Raw genomic sequence first — 17,887 nt, forward strand, 5'->3', positions numbered from 1 at the left:
TGTTTAAATGTATCTTACAGGGAAGTAACAGGTAAGACAGGTCAAAACCTAGCCTGAATATTTTTTTCACAATCGTTGTACTATAAGAAGACAACATGTGAACATCAGCCTCCATACTTAACTACAAGTCTCCAAAATCATGTGGTGAATCTCTCATATAGATCACTAGGAAGTAGCACGAGTAACATACATGTACATGGTGGTTGGAGTAGACAGCCCCCAATGTTCCAGGTACGCAAGGCCAGTGATAAGCAGGGCTGCATGCGCTAGTCAGCTCTGGGGTATTTTACTGCATACATGGTTGTTTTAAAGAAAGCAAGACAGTGAAAATGAGGTCCTCAGAGGATGATGTTTTAAATCCCATTAATGTAGCGGAGTTTGTAATGAGTTTATTTCCACAAAAAATAGTTCATTTTCCGAAGAAATTAGGTCGAAAGGAAAGGAAATGAGGCAATATCTGATTGATTTGATGGAAAACAATTGTAGACAAGTGCAACATATCGAAGAGGTTTCTCTTGATGTACATAGTGGAGACAGTGAAAGCACTGACTCGAATTATTCCATTTGTTAAAACCTTTTGCCGACCGCAAGCGAAGTTCCAGGTCCAAGTTCGAAACTAGAACATGACTCCCAGAATGTGGTGATGCTATGAGCCAGTCGCGATGTAAATCGTCCAGAGTGTGCGAGAAAACATCAGTATGGAGTACAAGAGGAGGGCTGTAAAATTCGGTCTTAATGAAAGTGGAAAAGGCGATTATCATTTTTCACACATCAGCAGATATTTTAGTTTAGTGAATTTGGAACGATATCTTTATTTGTGGAAGAAGCTGTTGAAAAAACACAGAAATTACCATTTGCAAACTTCCCGAGTAAATACGGGTATGTCCAGAAGTTCGATTGAACATTATAAAAGTTATGTACGAAAAACCCTATTCATGTTTCCAGGAGGCAAGAGAGAGAAGGTGAAATGTAAGTGATGAAGATTTACGACTGTGGGCTTTGGAAATTGTACGTGAACTATGTATAGAGAAAAGTAATTTCTCCGCCTCTCATGCCTGGATCAGCCGTTTGAAGAAACAACACAGAAATGGGAGTAGAAAAATTACAAAGTTTGTATCCCGTTCACGTATTCAGGACGAGAAACAAGAACAAGGCTGCAGAAGAATTTCTGGAGAGGGCTCGAGAGCGATTTCTCCATTACACCCCGTCCTCTGTTTACAACACTGATCAAAGCAGGTTTGAGCATGAAATGCAATCAAAAATTACTCTCTTGTAGGCGAGAGAGCACCTTCAAATACCACCGGACTGAGCCAGGATCGAACCTGCCAAGTTGGGGTTAGGAGTTCAGCGCATCAACCATCTGAGCTTATTCAGCCCGGCATGCGAAACAATAGAATTGCTTCAGATTCCTCCAGGTACCGTGGGCATATTTCACCTGCTAGACAAGTTCTTCTTCCAGCTGTGGAAAGCATTTTACTGCCAGTTAACAGAAAATCTAACTTCTTTTTCTTTTCTTTACATCACACCAATACAGGTAGGTCTTATGGCTATGATGGAATAAGAAAGGCCTAGGAGTGCTGAGGAAGCAGCTGTGGTCTTCATTGAGGAACAGCCCCAGCATTTGCCTGGTGTGAAAAAGAGGAACCACGGAAGACCATCTTAAGGCTGCCAACAGTGGGGTTAGAACCCACTATCTCCCGAATGCAAGCTCATAGCTGTGCAACCCTAACCGCACGGTCAACTCACCCAGTTCCTTCACCTTAGAGACACACTCCTTAAACTGCAATCCTTCGTACATTATCAGTTTTCATCTACACGATTTGTGGATATAATAAAATATTCGTTGTTTGTAATGAATTACACAAGAGAGAGACTTCCTGATTTTGTAATGCCTGCCAAATATCGTTTGGAGAAGAAGAAAGAAACGTGTAAAGAACAGTACGACAGTTAAGTTCTAATTCGTTGTGCTTGGTGTACAAAAAAAACTTGTTATCATCATGCTATTTATACTAGTCATTTCTGTTATACTTGCCAGGCTGAGTGGCTCAGACGGTTGAGCCACAGGCCTTTTGACCCTAACTTAGCAGGTTTGATCCTGGCTAAGTCCGGTGGTATTTGAAGGTGCTCAGATACGTCAGCCTCGTATCGGTAGATTTATTGGCATGTAAATGAACTCCACCGAGCTCGATAGCTGCAGTCGCTTAAGTGCGGCCAGTATCCAGTATTCGGGAGATAGTAGGTTCGAACCCCACTGTCGGCAGCCCTGAAAATTGTTTTCCGTGGTTTCCCATTTTCACACCAGGCAAATGCTGGGGCTGTACCTTAATTAAGGCCACGGCCGCTTCCTTCCCACTCCTAGCCCTTTCCTGTCCCATCGTCGCCATAAGACCTATCTGTGTCGGTGCGACGTAAAGCAACTAGCAAAAAAAAATGAACTCCTGCTGGACAAAATTCTGGCACCTTGGCATGTCCGAAAACCATCAAAAATAGTTAGTGGGACATAAAAACAATAACAATTTTTTTTCTTACTAGTCGCTTTACGTCGCACTGACACAGATAGGTCTTATGGCGACTATGGGATAGGAAAGGCCTGGGAGTGGGAAGGAAGCGGCTGCGGCCTTAATTAAGGTATTTTTTGCCTGGTGTGAAAATGGGGAAACCACAGAAAACTATATTCAGGGCTGCCGATGGGATTCAAACCCATTATCTCCCAGATGCAAGCTCACACCCACGCGCCCCTAACCGCACAACCAACTCGCCCGGTAAAAATATAACCTCATTATTATTATTACACTCATATTCATAAAAAACCAGAACACCTTGAAAGACTAGGGATAGGAAGTTCATATTCACAGGACATGTGCATTAGTATGTTCTGAAAAATGATTAGCATTTGAACCATATGTGCATTAGTATGTTGTGAAGAAATGATTAGCATTTGAACCATGTTGGAGCTCAGGTTCAAGGTCCACATCGATATCACGGCGCACCACTACTGACTGGTAAAATGTGCCGGCGGCTCTCGTCGCTATAAACCAAGGTAATGGATCAGTGTGACTTGAGCAGACATGCAGGATGCCCCCCCCCGCCCCCGGACGTATGTGAGAACCGTACCATCAAATGATCGAGTTTCAAAGAAGGCGCATTATTGGCATGAGAGAACGTGATGCATCCATCCAGGAAATTGCTGCTCCTGTGGGACGAAGTGTGTTGACAGTGCAACATGTGTTTTAGCAGAATGGTTTACAGAAGGCCGTAAAACACTACGAGATGGGTCTGGTCGTGCCACCCGGACACCCCATCCAGTCCGTTGCCATTTATTACTTTCTGGGTTACTGGCATTTCGTCCACTTCTCCACCTACCTTTGACTAATGTGCATAAACATGCTAAACTGCAATGGTGTATGGATTAACATCACTGAGGACAGGAATGGCAGCCGATGGTGTTTTCGGACGAATCCAGGTTCTGTTTGTTTGAAAATGATGGCCGCATTTTGGTTCGCCGCAGACATGAGAGGCATCACATTGACTGCATTTGCACAAAACATACATTGCCAACTCAAGGCCTTATGGTGTGGGGTGCTATTGGGTACAACCACAAATCACCGTTGGTGCATGTCCAGGACACTGTGACCAGTTTGACCTACGTGAATGATATTCTGCGACCCATAGCCAAACCCTTTCTGCACGACACCCCAGGCACCATATTTCAGCAGGATAATGCGGAACCACATATTGCTGCACAAATATATGCCTTCTTCGTGTCACATGATGTCAGACTGTTGCCCTGGCCCACACGATCACTGGACTTGTTGCCAATCGAAAATGTGTGGGATATGGTGAAACGACGGCTGCAGCGCTGTGACCTAATGCCATCCACCAAAGATGAACTGTGGACCCAGGTGAATACAGTATGGATGTCTATACCCCAGGAGGCCATTCGCGCTTTATACGCGTCGATGCCATCATGCATGGAACAAGGTATCAGTGCCCATGGAGGACCCAGGACACATGTTGAATCTAGGTGACTGAAATGCTAATCATTTCTGCAAGCATACTCATGAACATGTTCTGTTATTTATGAACATGAGTGTATTATTATTATTCTGCTATACTTTTCTGAATGACTGACAAGTGAGCGAAACAATACAGCTTCAGAGCGGGTCGAGAGACTGCATGCATATACGCCCCACCACACCACAATTTCGAGCTGGCTCAGTGATATTCAGCTGCGCCACCTATCTTGCATGCATAGCAAAATTCCAGATACAATTTTGGAACCTTGCAGTTAAATCTGGAGGCTTTTTCTCTGTACACTATCACAATACAACGATTGTATCAACAACAAAAAATTCAGGATAAGTTTCGACGTGTCTTACCTGTTACTTCCCTTGTTAAAAAAGAAACTCAATTGTATGATAGGTGTGTGCAGAAGTATTGCAAATTATGTCTGGAGAGTTCTATAGCATCTGCTTTACTTGAGAATTGGCATGTAACTGGATCTGGCTTAAACAGTGTCATTTTGAAAGGAGGGTGTTAACTGATTAAAAAACTGGAAGGTATATGAGCAGTATGTGAGACTTTATTTGTCGGAAAATTTGAAACAGAAAGTCTATTGGAACGATCTGCATATAAATGAAGGCCTGGAAAAGAAAATTAGGAAAGTGTTAAGTGTAATAATAGACTAATTACAATGCATGTCATGGTATTTCCTTTGAAGATGCCAGGTCTGCATAAACAAAAATAAAAATCACTTTCAGCAGCTGCTATGACATTAACGTAAGAAAAAACCATTGCCTCAGTTTTCATTTGTTTCCTAATTCTTTCTAGTTGAAGAGAACAGTGGTTGTCTCCAGTGGGAAGAACCATTAGGGTTCTGGGGTAATGCAGCCTGTTCTTCCTGTCAGCTCGCTGTGCACCCCTCGCTTGAATTTGCTCAAACCTTTTTTTGGTGGTCACTGTAGAAACCGTACTAATGTTCATATTAAGGTGATTATATTTGTTCTTCTAGTTTACTCCTCTCAGCTTATGCATACACTTGCTGGAACTATCATATTTCTTCCCCCAATGAAAGATGTTTACTGCAGGAAAATGGAATAACTGGCACTATTTACCCCAGGTATATTTGTTGCATCATAGTTGCTGGATAAGGGGAAATGAAGCATGATCTTTGTTGCATACTTTATAGTATAAAAGACTAGCTGTGACACCAAATAATGTTGCACAGATTCAAATTGTTTAAGTGCAAAAGCAACAAGCAATTCGCTATACAGCATCAACCTATATATCAGTTACAACATCGTTTCCAATTTAAATTGTATGACTCTAGAATCACAAACAGTTTGGAGGGCATTTTCTGATGCTCTATCTCTAAAATTCTTAACCTTGTTTACGAGGGGGGATCAAATCTAAACAGGACTTTATTTTTTATTTAAATTCATTTATTGAAAATCACAAGGCAATTACAGTTTATTTCTCCACATAGTTTCCTGCTTCGAAAATGCGTTTGTCCCAGCATATGGGCAGCTTTTTGATGCCCTCATCATAAAAATAACAGGGTTGTGTCACCAGCCAGTTGCACACAAAGTCTTCCACACTCACGTCATCTTCAAATCGTTGCCCTCCTAGAGCTTCTTTAAGCGGCGCGAACAAATGGAAATACAGGGCGATAAGTCCGGGCTGTAAGGAGGATGATCAAGTGTAGTCCAGTGCATTTCCTCTAGCTTGGAGACAGTTAGAGCTGCAATATGGGGCTGCGCATTGTCGTGGAGGAGGATGACCTGTTGAATCGGTTGGTCTCGTCTTTTCATTATTTATGAGCTTCATGTCTGTATTAATAGATTACACACATATGGAAAAGAAAGGATTCCACCTGATCAGTACAATGTATTATACTTGTAGTTCTTAGAGTACCGGTTTTGACATATTTGGCCATCATCAGCTGGCTATTGTTGATGTTTGGCATAAATTACATTACAATATCTGAAGGAGGTTCCCATCTTTGATTGGCATATCCGGATGTGCTAGACATAAACATTAATCAGTGCTTTACATATGTTTTTAGTACATTTTAATGTGTTTTATGTGTTTGTACAACTGATTAGCTCTTAAGTTTAGGTTAAGTTTTTTTTACAATCACAACTTAAACCTCAAGGTCATTCATACTTACGTACCGCAATTTAAACGATAATCATAACTTAGATACCCCATTAGACATATCCGGATATGCCAGTCAAAGATGGGAACCTCCTTCAGATATTGTAATGTAATTTATGCAAAACATCAACATTAGGCAGCTGATGATGGCCAAATAGGCCGAAACCGGTACTGTAAGAACTACAAGTATAATAAATTGTATTGATCAGGTAGAATGTCCAACTCGTTGGCTAAATGGTCAGCGTACTGGCCTTCGGTTCAGAGGGTCCCGGGTTCATTTCCCGGCCGGGTCGGGGATTTTAACCTTCAATGGTTAATTCCAGTGGCTCGGGGGCTGGGTGTATGTGCTGTCCCCAACATCCCTGCAACTCACACACCACACATAACACTATCCTACACCACAATAACACGCAGTTACCTACAAATGGCAGATGCCGCCCACCCTCATCGGAGGGTCTTCCTTACAAGGGCTGCACCCGGCTAGAAATAGCCACACGAAATAGAATCCTTTCTTTTCCATATATATGGTCTCGTCTTTTGCGGCGATATACAGCCCTCATCTTGTTCAACAGCTTGCAATAGTAAGCAGCATTGATTGTGCGTTGCTCATGCCCATCGATCATCGTCAGTAATGTCTTTAACCGTACAAATGTTTTCGTCTGTAATTCTGGTCAGAGGACAGCAATCGTGTTGCTGATTTTCCACACGTTCTCGTCCTTCCTTGAACTTTTTATGCCAGGCAAACACGTGTCCTTGACAATGTTTGATGACTGAACTGTGCAGTCAATCTCTGGCAAATACCTGCCGCTGTAACTCCTTCACAAGCAAGAAATTTTATAATTATGCGTTGCACAGTGGAGGGGTGCACCTGTTGCAACGACATCAAGCGTTACTGACGAAACGGCAGGAAATATCTAACAGCACTCTCTCCCCACTCCTAATGATCCCGCCTAAGCAAAGCAGAAACACGAGGCCAGTCCTACCAACTGTTGATGTTCAGGAACAAAAATCCTGTTTATATTTGATCGACCTTCGCATATTGACTTAACACACACCGATGTAAGAGTTTTTTTTTTCTTTCATCCAAAAGCAAAAGAACCACTTGCACCTTTACAAGTTCAGGCTTTGTGCTATTCCATTTGCAACTGCGTAGCTGCAGGCGATCAAAGCTACAAGAACTAGACTGCTCCAGGAATTATCGATGGTCATGTGCCAGCAGAAATGATAAAATAAATATAGGCTGCTTTTTCAATGCTACTATGCACCATATTAACAGAACAGTCAGGTTCTTGCACTATAGGGAATGGCTGCTATGTGATTGAAAAGTTATATACAGCTCACCTCCATTGGGGGTATGCCTGAAAAAAGCTGCACCACCTTGGTATGAGGACACAAGTTAACTTTACTTACCTGCAGATTGAGGTTTTTAAAAATTTTTATTATAGGCTATTTTACACTAAAGAGAAGTAAATGGACCAAAAAGTGGAGCTGTCTGGTTCTTGCACCAGGTTTTTCTGCTGCTTGTTGTGCTTGCATTCTTAGTTTACAGCCATTTAGTTATATTTGTAATCTTTAGTTTTGAATAAACATCTGCCAAAGAATTCAGTTTCACAGCTCAGATTTTCACAGAGGTATGAAATACACTAGAATGTGCTGTGTTTTATGGACATTAATTTGTAAGACACCTTAGCCCATAGCTTCCAAAGAGCGTCTAAGAATACAAAGGTAGACAGACAGTGGTTACTGTTACCGTGTTTTGGTGGATCAGCAGAGGTGAAAGAAGGTGCGGGCTGGAATGGGTCTAACTACAAGTCCGAAAGATGAATTAAAAATTTAAATAAAGGTTATATTTTCAACAGACAACAATATTTAACAACTTTTCACTAGGTGAAATAACAATGAAAATTCAGGTACAATAATGATTTTACAAACGAAAGCAAGAGTTTCGGGTATTAACAAGTTCTGGTCTTCGTGCCCCAAGTTACAATTCCTGAGCCCTCAGCTCACAACCACAAATTACCAAAGGGCAGAAAACCCCTCATTACACGAAGCACTTACTCCCCACTTTCAACCTCAAGCTTCCCAGAGGCACTTTTCAAACCCAAGAAAGAGCTGAGCCGCTCTCAATTTTTCAAGCCTATTAAAGGCATTACCTAGACTTCAGAATTCACTGCCATCAAGGCACAACTTACAAATATAAACAGGGGTATCTCGTACCCAATCAACTGGGCCTTCGTGAAAAAAGAACAAATTAATTGAATGGCCCCAAAATACCAAGATGAATGGAGGCGTGAACTTGCACTCCTACCATGAAGCTTGTTAAAACCTAAGTGGCGCTAGGCCGATAAGCAGGGGCTATTCCCATACTACGGAGGTGACACGTATACAGAGTAAATTTAACACATCAAGAAGGAATAGAAGAACGGTTACAAAAACGTAGTCACCTTAAATTCAAGATGAAGGGGGGCTCGAGAGGGTAAGGCACTCTCGATCCCCGATTTACAGTTAAAGTTATGAAAATTTTTCCAAGACTGGAAAGATTTTACATGTTTCAATGGATTGTTTACATATTAAAGGTTTCGGACCTGCCCCGAGGGTTAAACTGCTGAGCTAGCAAGAAATAAAGATGTTAAACGGCCATTACCTTGTTGAAGAACGGCTGCCTGAAGAAAGAGGCGCTACCCGCCCCCTGCTACATATCCACACACAGAGCTAGATGTTCGAGTGGCCAAGAGCCGTGAAAATCGGCAGTTTTTAAACCCTCGTGGAAGCTTCGAGACCTTTCATGAATAATTAAGACGCCCACTCAACTTTATTGGGTAGCTAAAAGTTATACATCAACATCGAAGAAGAAAGACACTATTGGTCAAAAATTAATTAAAGAAGTTCGGGATTGGCTGAGTTCAAAACTGTCGTAAAGAAAGATTAATATTGCCAACCCAAAAAATGAAAGAACAAAATTTAGTAAAGACAAACTTTCGAATACAAAATTTCTTCAAAAAGTTCCTTCTCTTCGCACCAGGGTGCATGATCATAGTTTTTTTAGTAGAGACATCTGTCAGAAAAGGTCCACACTTCTTGATTAACCAAAAAAAAAAAAAAATCGGAATACACACAGTGGCATCTTCTGAGGAACTGTTGAATTAATTCGGTTGTTAAAGTTCAGAGTGTCTCCGGTAGAGAAGTACTTTAAGGCGGAAAATTCAAATGTGCGGCGTAGAGGTGTGCCAACCGGTACAGTTACGATTCTTATTATTTTGTTTGGGAGTTAGGGGCATTGTGATAAAAAAAACTCCATACTTCATGTCAGTTCGAAAAATATTAAAATAATGTTTAAAATAAGCATTAGTAGACTATCGATTATCCGTGGTAGTTGGAGGTAGAGAAACCACTGGTAATTCACAGATGAGGTGAAACAGATATTGACGAAGTAATTTGCTGCATTAAAATACTGTGGAGTTATATGGAACTAAATGAGTTAAATATAGAGTATCTACTATAATGGTTCTACAAATCTTGTTATTCAGCCAGACTGTGCATTGAATTTGCCTTTACTGGGCGAGTTGGCCATGCGGTTAGGGGCGCGCGGCTGTGAGCTTGCAACCGGTAGATAGTGGGTTCAAACCCCACTGTCAGCAGCCCTGAAGATGGTTTTACATGGTTTCCTATTTTCACACCAGGCAAATGCTGGGGCTGTACCTTAGTTAAGGCCACGGCCTCTTCCTTCCAACTCCTAGGCCTTTCATATCCATCATCGCCATAAGAACTATCTATGTCGGTGCGACGTGAAGCCACTAACAAAGAATTTGCCTTCAATCACCAAAACTGAAAAAATTGGACCTGTTTGGTGCATATTGCAGCAGATACTTGCATGCTTTCTGGTTATTTCTGACAAAACCATTTGAACATCACTTTATCCAGTTGTGCTTAAGTAGACATTTCCATTATATTTCGCTTTGCCAATCTCCTGGATAAGTTAGAGCTGCTTGCAAAACTTATTGTTTTGTCTTTGCTTTTCTGGATGTCCTGGATTATTCTTTCACCATTTGCTGGCGAGATGTAGTCTTTACAGTGCACTGTGTCTTCTGGCATGGGCTAGAATAAATTTGTTACTTTCATTGTCCTGTCTCAGTCTCATCCTTGGCTTTGACAATATGAAGGTGACCAAGGTATGAGCGATTCTAGTAATACCATTCCTTATGCAGCCAGTCCCTGTTATGAATGGTGTGAAAATATCACTCATAGGGTCGGTTGGTGCATGCATTTCAGTGGGCTTGGCAGACTAATATGTAATAGCAACTTCTGGCTCAGTGAGGAAAGAAACAGGAAACTACCTCACTCCTCATTTCCCTAGTATGCCTCTTCAGTGACGCCTAGGCTATCTATGACAGCTGTTGGCGGAACTGTGGAGGATCAAACCAGCCTTCGGGCTGAATACCCAACATACATAGCCAACGGCCGTAGCCGTGTTGAAACACCGGATCCCGTGAGATCCCTGAAGTTAAACAACATTGGGCATGGTCAAGATTTGGATGGGTTACTACGCGCTGTTGGTGGGGGGTAAGGGAATGGAGGAGCGGAAAGGAACTGGCCACCCTCCCGTACATAAACTTCGGGTCAGGCACACCTCTGCGGAGGTTCGGACCTGCTATCTGGCAGAATACACCCTTACCTTACTTTAATGGCGTAAGTCAAGGACAGGTTTCGTGTAAAACTGCCTTCAAGTTTATGCCAGTTTCCACTGTACTGTGAACACTGCACTTTTACGTTTCATTACTCTGCATTAACAGAAACCAGTAAGTAGTATTGTTCACTGTATGCACTTGCTCATTAAACTGAATTGACCTCCAACATGGTTAAAGCCATTGCCCAGTACGGTAAATGTTTGAGAGGTAAGAAGATATGTCACTGTTGTGAGGATGTACAGTCAAATGGAATAAGTTTTTGTGCATAGAACTTGTCTTGATTTGTTTACATTGTTCTAGATCCACAAAGCAAGATAATCTGTTTGCAGATAATTGTTTACTGTAATTCCATGTGCTATTATACAATCGTCTTTATTGTATGAATTGTAGAAAAAATTAATTTCCACTTTATATTACACAGGCCTGTGCTGGAGTCCATGATTTAGTAGCTTCCTGCCGTACTGGCCTGGATTTTAAGTCTCAACTTTCCCCCAAATTCACTAGGGACTGGAATGAGGCGACTCAGTCGCAAGTATAATACAGTTGAGAAGAGAGTTAAAATTCCATTCTCAGCCATACTAGAACTATTTTTCCATGGTTTTCCCATTTCAGCTTCAGAAAAATATCATGTTGGTTCTAATGTGCAGGTCATTGCCACTTCCCCCCCCCCCCTCATTGTTGACTCGGTTAGTTGCAGACATACTGGTACAGGCACCACGTTTACTCTGCTTCTCTTCCATATGACCAAATTAGTCCCTGACCCCATGAGATGAATCATTGATGATCTAGAGCCTTAAATGGGACTAAGAGGTACAAGCTTAAAACTATGAATAAATTATTGCTTCCATTTCTACAACAGAGGTGGCTCGATACTGAGGACCTGTTGCAGCTGATTGCCCTCTGCCCCTCACTTCTGGATTCATTCTACAGTGGTGGTTCTTAATATCACAAGTGGCTAGCAAATGAAATGGCGCCATCTGCTGCTGTTGTGTGAAACGCCTCTCCAGTAAATCTCGTCAATTAACAAGATTAACAGCCAACAAGTGCCATTTGTGACATTATCAGTGTAACTAATCTGTCATTGACCTGAAGCATCTTTCAGTATGTCCGCTAAAGAAGCTATTCGTCGTGTAGCGTCTATTGAAGATGTTATGAAGGACTTCCAAGGCCGCTTGGAACACGTCGCAAGCTGCAGCTGCTAAAGGCTGTGTTCTCCCAGTTCTAAGAAAGGGTGTCTAGTGAGCTGAAAGACATAACAAAAAAACGGGAATATACTGAACAGTGCCTCAAACAACAGGCTGAACTGCTTGATGAAGCTGAACAGTACAGCCAGCGGAACTGCTTAGTGCTGCATGGCATTCCAGAGGAGCCAGCAGAGAACGTTTACGATAAAGTTATCAGCATGATGAAGGGCAAGCTAAATGTAGATATAACTATGTCTGATATAGATCGTTGCCATCGATATATACTCACACACACACACACTCTCTCTCTCTCTCTCTCTCTCTCTCTCTCTCTCTCTCTCTCTCTGTGTGTGTGTGTGTGTGTGTGTGTGTGTGTGTGGGAAGCATGGCTGTCCTCGTCCAACGACCTATCCTGACCCAGCTGCGCTGCTTGATTAGTTCATATTGCGACCTTTTCCACCGTCCCCCATGACTCGTGGGACCATGTGACAACAAACCAACCCTTTCGGGTCACGAACACATGGGACCATGCTCCACGGAAGTCGATAGTCAAGGGACCTTTTCGGCCTATGCCGATTTCCCCTCATTGGGATTGTATCATAAATCCACTCACATGAGAAGTCATCGGCCATGCAGCACAGCAAGGTCAATGCTACTCTCCCGTTCCTGAGGTCTAAACACCGGCTACTCAGGGTCGAAGACTGTCCGCGGCAAGTAAAGGCTATAAAACTTAAACTATCTTACAGGCTTACAATGAACGGAAGAGGTTTTTGGATGCTTCTTTATCGGTATAGATAGGCACGAAATAGTTTCAAACAATTTACTAATCACTCGGGGAAATATTTACAACAATTACTGACATCCTGGATAACTATAATACAAGTGACATTACAAAACATATATTTTAGCAGCGGAAAAGTCCGTGCTACCATCGACATCAGCAGTTGCCTCCACATTCCACAGAAAATCTATGTGGATGGCAACGATCGCTCGTAATGTCTCTTATACACCAAATTTTCCTTTATGACACGTACATTAATGCTTACCTTCCTCTCTATGAAACGAAGAATGCCCAAGAGGATGACACTACTTCTCCATACTTTCACATTTTATCCCATTGGATTACCTGTGTCCTACATTGTTTACATAAATGCCACATTGGTTTAGATGTGTGCTATCCACCGGTCAAACATAAACTGTCGAGTATGACAATATAATAAAATAACCCTTCAATATTTACAAAAGCAAGCGTGTCCCTCCCAGTGCGAGTATTCCTTGGGACTTACTCCCGCATTACACAATAAAAATCTATTTACACTGAAAAATTTCCGCGTTAGAATGGTCGGCTAACTTAACTCTACCGCAAAAAATATCTAGAAATCAATAAAAATAACAAAATTGGAAATAATTAATCCAAATGCTCCGACCATATAAAAAATCCATCACTTAAACGCGGAAAAGAAATAGATGGTCTCAAGTCTCCCATATGAAATCAAGCACCGACTTGAAACAAACTTATCACTTGCGATTACTATCAATGGACTCTCACAAAGTCTAAATTTAAATTGACATTGTTTAACAATAAACAAGAACACACCCTGAAAAAGAAACATATCAAACACATGTACAAATAAATCCAAGGGCTGTAGTCATTCCGTTGTGACCCGCTGTATGAGCGAGCGGTCAATCCCTTCTGTGCTCACGTGAGGTCTGAACCTGAGACTCTGGCCGTCTCCATCCAGGGCGCTGTAATAAAAACCCTAACTTAGCTAATCATGTCCTGGACAGTCGTCAATTTCTACATTGTTCTTCGGATCAAGGCTAATGGACTGTGTGTGGTGGTTACATATAATTTCTGCCTTATTTCTCACAATAGAATGCAACATTTTAACAGAAAACACTTCCTTGGCAAGGCAAGTTCTTTTGCCTGTGTCCCTCACGGACCTCCCTTCTCGGGGCAATAAATCACGACTCAAGTATACTCCCCTCACACCACGGCGAGAGACTATTTAACACGCTCAATAGCGGCAGTCACTGGGTCAATAAAATCATTCAATTGAGCTAATGCAGGGTCCACCTGCTCAAACCAACTCGTACAATCATTATGACCAATAATTATTTCTCACATTAAACAGCCATATTATATCAAAAACTCCCTCATTTTGCCAGAAGTTGGAATTCAACCACTCATTTCTTCTCGTAACCTAGTTCACACTTTCGTTCGCCTTTCACCGAAGGACAATGCCTCCTAATCTCTCCCGTTTGGGCCGAGATTGTGTACCTGGCATCAAACTAACCTGCCATTTAAATAGATCGGCATGAAATCATTGATCAAACATATACGAAAAGAAATAATAATAATAATAATAATAATAATAATAATGATAATAAAATAATTGTAAAAAAATAATTTAAATTATTAAAATCCCGCCAAACACTAGACAGAGCTTCTACACGTAACCTCACTAGTGTAGTGGGGGGGGGGCAAGCGTTCAAACCTCAGCACAGCAATTCTCAAACATCTTCAGTTGCAGCCAAAGCTTACACTAACATGCAATAAACTACTGATTCCACTTTTACGACTATAGTGCTGACTCTTTACCAATCTTTCTTTTATACGGGCAATTGTTAATGACTCTGTCACCTGCTAATCCCTGCTTGACTTAAGCAATCGCTCAGGTGAAATCTACAACATTAATCTACACGATTTTCTATTCCTTTTTCCCCCTCAATTCCTTCTCAGCACTAAATAAACAAAACTATGATAACATGCAAATATAGCCACTAAAAGGGGTCCCAAATTCTATACACTGACATTGGATCACTCCCTTCCCATATCTAATTAACTGAAACAAAATTAATAAAGGGTCTCCCGGCCATTCTAAGCGGAAATAGCGTATCAAATCATATTATTAATAACCCTATCCTTACATTACTGTTATTTACAAAGGGAAATACTAGCATTGGAGTAGAAACATAACTTGGTACTCAACAGTTTGATGTCTTCGGGCCCATCCGGAATTCCGGGGGCCTACCCATGTTGACTTATTCCATGGCGCTGGCTCTTGGAGTCCTGGGATCTAGAAGTTCCATATGGTTTCTTGCGTAATCCATTTGAATAGCACAGGGATCACTGAAAATATATTGTAGTTGACACAAATTTACAGGCTTCTTATTCACACGTCACCATTCACTTCCACTACCTCGTTCCTTAACCACCGACGGTTACGTGTTGATAATGGCTAATTTCAGCTGGTCTACTTCAATTATGACACAGCTAAGACAGACATTCTCAGCATTCGCATGGTTCAGATTTTTCGCCACGTAAAGTCGTGACGCTAGTCAACTGTATTTATCCCTATCTTCTATCTAGTTTATTGGTTCAGGAACACTTCTCTCCGCCTGATAATCAGTGCAATAATCTCACCCTAAGCTTTGTTCATAAATTAGCGTAGATTTACACAGTTCTTCGTCAGACGTCTACCTTTCCTTTTTCGAATAGGTCTTCGAATACCATGATTCTATCCCTATCAATTGTTCTCTTTTACAGCTACTGATTATTAGTTTACAAGAGCGTTCTTCGACAGAAGTTCTGCATACTATCGTATAATCACTTTCTATACAAAACTTACTTCATATTTCATGAACTTACAGTCTACCTTGCGGCCGATATATCAGGTACGTCTCATTATCATAATCTTACGTTATCTATCACCAAAATACAAGAGAAAAACACTGAAAATTCACTCCCACTTTGTTCACTTCATATACAAAGGAGCAGCAAATTCGATAGCGAACCGGCTGTCTTTTCCCGTCGTAAGCTCCTTCGCGACTGCTGCTGTCCCCTGGGAAGTGCAAAATCTTGTAGGCGAGCCAGGGATAGGGGTGGCCGGCGGACCTCGCCCCCTCCCTTATTTTCACATCTCCTAGATCAACCAGCCTCTGGAAATCAGCAATACGCCTGATTGTGACACCCGTTATTCACAAGTGCGCTATGCCGTGCGGAGTTGAAAATGATCGGTGGGTTTGCAGCAATTAATTAATAAGATCGGAGGGGAAATGGGGAATTCTCGAAGGCATCTGCTTCACCCGTAGCGTCAGTACACCAAGCCTGTTACGTAAGCTGTTTTTAAGCGCATTTACCTTGGAGAATCTCTTCTACCATAACTCCTGATTTCAAAATTTAGCCAATATTCTCTCTACTGCTCTGACAGATGCATTTTGGTTAACCAAGCCTTATTTAAGCCGAAAATACATTAAAATTGGCCCGATCGCTTTGGCATCGCTGTACGCTGGCATTTGTTTTCAATATGGAGTCACTAAAATAGTGTTCTTCTGCTGCTTCTTCTATGACGTGTGCCTAGTTCGGGGTTTTCTAAGCCACCCACTGGGTGTGTAAGGCGCCGCTCTGATGGGCGTTCTGTTGCGCAATCTGACGCTACTCCCAACATCCACACAAAGAAAGCTTGCTGCCTGCTTCCTTCCCAAGCATATAACTTAAAATAATTATTAATTGTGATGATACAGTCACATCATGGGCGTCGCCCTTTAATGCCATCGAGGAACCCTCCTCTTCTAATCTTTCCTTCCAGTTTCCCTTCAAGCAGTGTGGTGCACCATGATGAATGCCAGAGTAAATGACCTATCCAACTACATCTTCTTTTCGCGATCATTTTCTCTATACTGATGGTTTCTTCAGCTCTCTTGAGAACTTCATTTGTTAGCCTGTGAGTCCAGGGAATTCGTAACATTCGACGCCAGCACCACATTTCAAATGCATTTATTCTTTTCTTGTCAGCCTTTAATAGAGTCCAGGTTTCAGAGCCATAGGTCGCAATGCTCCAAATGAAGCTCTTAATGAAATGCTTTCTTACTGGTAGGGATATTGACTTGGAGGTCAATAGGCTTCTTTTTTATTGAAAGCTTCTTTAGCCTGGGCTATTCAAGAATGGACATCCTTTTCACACCTCCCATCAGGTGTAATGATGCTTCTCAAATAACTGAACTGATTTACTTGAGTCAGTTTTTCTCCTTCCAACTAAACATTAACAACCTCTTTACCATCCGGAGTACATTTCATTATCTTGGTTTTTGTTTTGTTAACCTTCATATTACATTTTAGTTTTAGTAGATCATTCAGTTTCTTTAGTGGCGTCTCTATCTCTTTCTCAGTTTCAGCTATGAGGGCAATATCATCCGCGAAACGTATTGTTTGGTATAGTTGGCCATTTATTTTTATTCCATGGCTGGAGGTGGTTGAAAACTCTTTCATTGCTTCTTCTAAATACACATTGAATAATAGAGGCGACAGACCACACCCTTGCCTTACTCCTTTTCTTATTTTCGCGTTGATTTGTTCCTTTCCTATAAGTGCTGTCTGGTTCTTGTACAGCTGATAGATGAGTTTCGATCTCTGTAGTCCACTTTCAGACTTCTAAGAGCTTTAAACACATTATTCCAGTTAACATTATCAAACGCTTTCTCTATATCAATGAAAGCAATTGGGATGTTCTTATTGATTCTTAGGGTTTGTTCAATAATTGTTCTAAGGCTCAGAATTGCTTCTCTTGTTCCTCTGTTTCTTCTAAACCCGAATTGATCTTCTGAGAGATTTTCTTCTATTCTTTTCTCCATGCGATGGTAGACAATTCTTGTAATAATTTTGGAGGCATGTGTTACCAGGCTTAACGTTCTATAATCTTAGGGGTGCTAAAACGGACCACAGCTCAGGTTGTTGCTACAGGTAAGCACCCTATAATCATAAAGTTTGTGCGTTATCATGACTGGGACAGAGTTTGGAGGGCTAAGCGGCTGTTAAAAGGAACTGGCCTTCTACTGACAGAATCCCTGACAGGTATCAGA

The 17,887-nt window shown here is 41.6% G+C and overlaps 1 protein-coding gene across 1 annotated transcript in view; it reads left to right on the forward strand.

Annotated features, from left to right (window-relative positions):
* Positions 1-17,887, forward strand: part of anne (anne boleyn) — a 382,933-nt gene that overhangs the window by 171,028 nt on the left and 194,018 nt on the right. The window lies entirely within an intron of this gene.

The sequence above is a fragment of the Anabrus simplex genome, chromosome 2 (assembly GCF_040414725.1).
Source record: "Anabrus simplex isolate iqAnaSimp1 chromosome 2, ASM4041472v1, whole genome shotgun sequence".
In the NCBI taxonomy this organism is placed as follows: Eukaryota; Metazoa; Arthropoda; class Insecta; order Orthoptera; family Tettigoniidae; genus Anabrus; species Anabrus simplex.